Raw genomic sequence first — 6000 nt, forward strand, 5'->3', positions numbered from 1 at the left:
CTAATTTTTTAATTAATTTTAGGTGTGTGTACAGGATTTTTTAGTGAAAATGTTTTTGGGTAAAGGGGTATTTTTAGGGTTCAGGGTCAGTTTTGGGTTTTTGGGTAAAGGGGTATTTTAATTATATATATGTATTATTGTTGTTATATAAAATAATGTGTAAAATTAATTTATATGTCCACATTTATTAAGTTTATAATTAAAAAGTGTAGTAAATTTGTTTGAAATAGTTAAAAAATGAAAGTAATGTAATGTATTTTGTTAATAGTACTTATATTTATTTATTATTTAATGTAATTTTAATTATTTTAAAAAGTCGATATTTTTTACATCTATATTAATTACAACGATATTTTGGAGTCGATATTTATGTACTTACCTGTTTAAGTATAGGGTGTCGATATTTTTGTAAACGATATTTTTGCAACGATATTTATGTCAGCTATATTTTTGTTATCGATATTTTAACACCCTACCCCCGTCCCACCACGGCGGCCCTCACTGTCCTCAGAGGTATGGCTTCTGGGTACCGGGTCGCATGGTCCACCAAGAACAGGATGAACCAGTAGTCCATGACTGTCTTGTGGTCCAGTGGCCCCACAATGTCAATACCCACTCGTTCAAAGGGGGAGCTGACTACAGGGAATGGCTGGAGAGGAGGTACAAAGGTACAAAAATTATTTATTGCGTGATTAGTTAAAATCTTTGCAATCGGGAACTCATTCAAGTTAGTCTATATTAAAATTAATCATGAATACAAATAGACAGGGTATAAAATCGTTAAAAATATATATGGCATTCCATTTCTAAGCAAAGTTAAAAATACAGTAAACGAACCAGACATTCCAGATTAGCTGCTGTTGAAATCCACTCGCCCTACCTTAAAGCATAAAGATGGTTTGCTCTATAAATACAATAGTCTGCATACAAGTCTTAAGTCATAGTTTCAGAATTGTAGATTATGCAGCTTAATCAAACTTCAAATAATAGCCTAACCGATCGGATCATCAATTTGTAGTTAAATTTAACCTAGTTTTTGCAGTATTCATAAATCGAACTAGCCTACATGCTAGCTGAGTGTATGGCTGGAGAGGAGCCTACTGCTTCCTCCCACTCTTTCCACTTGCTTGGCAAGTCTGACAGGTCCTGTAATGAGTGTCTGAACTCTTGCGGATTTGAGGTCAATACAAGTGGGTGACTAGCCTCTCAAAGTTCTTGTCCTGCCCCAAATGTCTTGCTAACAGCACATCATGAGCCAGCCCCCGGTGGAAAGGCTCTGAAGTGCTGGCGTACCACCACCACATGGACTGACCCAGGCTCAGTAACCTTAGGCTCACTATTAAGTATGGGCGAATTTTGCGAAGTCACGGTATGCGAATTCGCGTGAAAGTGGACTCGCGGTCCGCAAAATACGCGAACTTTTGTGAGATTGTGGTTTTTTTTTGTTGCGAGTGCGCAGGATTTTTTTTCACCCTGGCTAACGTGAAGTTACCCATGCGGTCGTATATGTGTGGCCATCTTGTTTTCACTGTTCGCATTGCGTATTTCTGTTTCCGGGTGCTAGTTGCATGCTCGCGTTGTGCATTTCCTGTTCCCGGGGCGCAATTGCGTGTTCGCGTCCGTTTTTGCGCACTCGTGGGGAAAATATCGCACAAACTTATCCACATGTTTGCAATGGGCGCAGCCATCTTGTTTTTTATTCATTGCTATGGTTCTGGGCATGGCTGGTCTATCCTGCTTCAATCTTTGTAATCCTTTGTTTGTTTGAACTTTTTTTTAATCTTTTTTACTCATTATCTATCTCTCTATTTTTGTACATCTATATTTTGTGTTTTTTTTTACTTTTTGTTACTTTAATAACTACTTTTTTTTAGCTCTCTCTTTTCTTTTCTTTACTTTTTTTCCCTATTCTTTCCTTTCTTTAACCCAGGACCATGGCAAAGGGAGCCGGCAAGTCCAAGGGGAAGAGTCCCGCACCTCGCAGCCGGCTCCCTTGCAGGCGTTTAAGGGGGAAGTCTTTAAGTCCCAGGGAGATCTTCAGCGCGGTGGAGGTGGCCACACTGGTCTTCTTTTTGCAGCGCCACCTCCCCAAGCCCGTCGCAGCAGGCGGCAGGCCTTGTACCGGGTAAGACCTCCGGGAGCGTCGCCAGCTATGGGGTAAGGTGTGCCGGGCCATGAATCATGAGTCAGGGGTCCGGCGCACTTACAACCAGGTGACGCACCGGTGGTCCGACATACTGGACCAGGAACAAGACAATTCTCGACCTGCTTGGGGTCGAGATCCCTGGGCTTGGTGAGTACTAGTAGCTATTTAATAACTACTTTGTTTTCTTCTGCTCTATGTTATATTGCAAATATATGTTTTTTCCGAAGAGCAAGAATGCTGCCGATTACATTGTAGGTAAATTATGTTTCAAAAGCTTCTGTGATTGCAGGTGCTTGCCTGCTCAGTCAGTGGCGGTGCTACTATGCTTGTTTTCAATTTTGTGCTCATTTGGCCTGAGTGATTATATATGAGTGTACTTTACAGAACTGCGTAATGCTAGAGAGACTAGAGACTCAAGTCCAGTCCTTCCTTTGTACTCCTGCCACTAAGAAGAGATAGTGGTGGTGGATTGATAGTTCGAGGATATTATGACTTGTTCTTTAGTAGGACATTTTTTAGTGGTCTGCAATCATGGTGGAATGTGACTGTCACTTCAGTACTGCTGAGTGCTGCCAGTCCTAGTAGAAACTTTTTGTAGTTGGTTTAGTGAGTTAGATAACTTTCCAAATAGACGGTCCGCAAATCCAGCAATACTAATATCCTAGTAGACCACATCAGATAGGTCAATAAATTTAGTGCAATTGTTGTTTATTTCCCCAAAATAATTTGTTATTGTTTTTTTTAAATGTTTGATTTTTGTTGACAACAATCATCCATGTTTGTGTCTTTCTTTCATGTACATCAGCTCCTCCTTGTGGCAAAAGGACTGCCGGTGGCGGTGCCGGCGGAGCAGGAAGACCAGAATTGGTCCGCCGAGGGCTCTTCTGCTGGCCCCAGTAAGTTTTCCTGGTAATATTAATAATTATACTTCCCTAACCTTTACAGAACCAATTTATTCCAAACGTTCATCATCATTCTTTTTTTTTCCTGAATCGTCTTTGATCTTCTTGTAGACTGTTTCTAAATTCTTATCCTGCCTCTACTATGACTCTCTGTGCTACTAATATTTGTTATTATTAGTCTGTCTGTGTAGCTAGCTAAGCTTGCACAGTTGGCAAAAGGTGTTAAACAAAACTCCTATTCAGCAATAGCTCTAGGCACTGAGTGCAGTCCTCTGGGTGTCTCTAAAATGTCAATGGCCACCAAGAATAAGATACTAGTTTACTTTTTGATTGGATAGGAGGACATACTACTACTGTGGCAGGGACTATTCTACACATACAGAACTATGGACAAGAAAAAGGGCATTGGTGATAATAGGCGCAGTTAGACTTTCCACATACCTTAGTCATAACAGAAGTTGAACCCCCAATCTCCTTACTGACTAGCTAGTGTGTCAGAGTCATTATTTAGCTCTCGAATGCAGCGATGATCCCCAATGATTATACAACTCAGAACATAAGACTACGGATTCAGAGTCCTGACCTCTCAGAGTCACGGAATCATGCTTGCAAATTGCAAACCCTTTCTCTCACTCACTCATGACCAAACACCACAGAGTCTATGTAAGTTTTAAAGCTTTATTAAAAGTAAAACAACTAGCTGTGTGTGTACTCTGTATATTAATTTTCAATTGTGCATTATATAAAAACATTTATTAAAACCAACTTCATAGAAGAGAAACAGTGAAATCATGAAAACTGAACAGTGGCTGATTTACACATTAATTGTGGGAGACCCCTCACCTGGTTGGAACTTAAAGTACTGGTGGTGATGATGATAAGTAACATATTGCTCTTGTTCATAAAAGGGAATCTTCTGTCTGTTATGAGAAAAAAGGTGCGTGTTAAAAAGCAAGCATTCATCAGTTGTGCCAATAAGTGTAGCATGCTATGGCTAAGTATAAATAAAAATATCCTCCCCTTCAGAAAGGGGAATTTTTAGTTTAGACTAGAGAGTCACAAATATTTACATTTCTTAATATAGTAAAAAAAATAATAATTCCTAGACAAAATAGGGAGCAGTGTATATGGCATCTAAAAATATGAATTTTTTTTTTTTAGGCGCAACACAATCGGCACAGACAAACACCAGTGCCGGGGCCAGCGCGAAGGTGGTCACTCCAGGGGCGGATGTGGTGCCACCAGTGCCTTCAGGAACTGCTTTGGGGGATGCATCGGTAGTGGTGGGCAGTGGTAAGCTATTATATTCCTTACTTATTGAGATTGCAGAGTAGGCTCGCTGCACTGGTGTATATTGTACAGTACAAGTACACTTTACTGTTAAGAAGACTTACAAATTTAGAACTCAGGGGCCGATTAGGATGGCGGTGAATCCACATCCTCCGGGCCAGCGGAAGCTACCGCCAGCCTGGAGGATGTGGATTCACCGCCGCGGCCACAGAAAACACCCACGCCAGATTAGGATGGCGGTGGGATTGCGGGGGGACCAGCAGCGGACGGCAGGTCCGTCCGCTGCTGATCCACGGGGTGTGGAGGGCTATTTGGTGGCGGTGTCTGCAAGACACCGTCAGCCAAATTACGATGTGCATTGCAACATGCTTTTCCACTGCGGCTTTTCCGCCGTGGAAAAGCATGTGGTCTTTGGTGTTTGGGGGCCCGTTGCAGGCCCCCAGGGTGTCGGGAGGTGGGGGGTGCACGTGGGGGGTACCTATGGTACCCCCCCAGCATTTACATGCACAAAGCGGCAGGCACCGCGCGGTGCCTGCCGCTTTGTGCATGTAAATGTAAAACATGCATTTTTAACCTTGCGGCGGTTGCTGCTTCAAGCAGCACCCGCCGCAAGGTTAAAGATACAGGATGTGACCGCCAGGGTGGCGATCACATCCTAATTGCACCGGAGGAACCGCCGCTGCCTTTGCGGACGGTACCTCCACCTCGGGGGTGGCGGACGGACACAGGTCCGTCCACCATCCTAATAGGCCCCTAAAATTTTGTCAAGCAAGTAGAAGACAGTCACCCTTGACTTCACGTTAGCAATAGCATTGACATGTAACCAATGGCCTCCTCTAAATTTGACTTCAACTCAGCGATGAAAGTTTTATCGAGAAGTCAAGTCAGATAAGAGATGAACTTGATGGATGGGATGAACGAAAAGGGAAAGAAGGGTGTAAGGAAGGAGGAAGGACGAGCAAATTAAGTTAATGACTGGCAAAGAATTATACATGTTTTTGAATGCTGGCAGAAGTGGCTGGAAGGAATCTGATGCATGGCCGGTTGAAGCAAGGATGGGTGGAAGGAGAAAGAAAAGAGGACTGCCTGGGTAGGTGAAACAGAAACTGTATGTGTGCGCAATGTATCCTTTGGGTCAAATTCAAATGCAAGTCAAGCATGGATGCATGGGTGGCGGTTTACAAAATAAAATAAAAAGGGTGTTTTTCTGTGAGAAAAAGTAAGGTTTGTCCAGTTGAGACATTAAGAAGAATGATTGACATTTACTTTGAATGGATGGATGCCTGGATGGTATCTTACTCATAGATAGCATAGGTGTATGTAGAGTAGACAGAGTAGGCGGTCACTGGATGAAGAGTGTTAGTTTGAAGAGCATGTAAAACCGCAGGTCCGTGCCAGAGTAGCAAAGCAGAGGAAAGTAGAAGTTGTAATTTTTCAGAATACTCCCTTGACTAATAGTATTTTGCAAGCACAGCATATATTGAATATCTATATTGTATAGTTCACATTATCAAGTCAAGTCACAAGTGCCTTCCTCCGGCGATTACTGGGACCACTCCCTACCTATGTTAATAATTTTTTTTCAACTCTGTCATTCATGTGTGGCCTTATCGGTGTTCACTCAATCAATAAAAACAAAGCACTTAAAGTCATTCCTTATAT

This window comes from Lissotriton vulgaris, chromosome 11, assembly GCF_964263255.1.
Source record: "Lissotriton vulgaris chromosome 11, aLisVul1.2, whole genome shotgun sequence".
Taxonomy (NCBI): Eukaryota; Metazoa; Chordata; class Amphibia; order Caudata; family Salamandridae; genus Lissotriton; species Lissotriton vulgaris.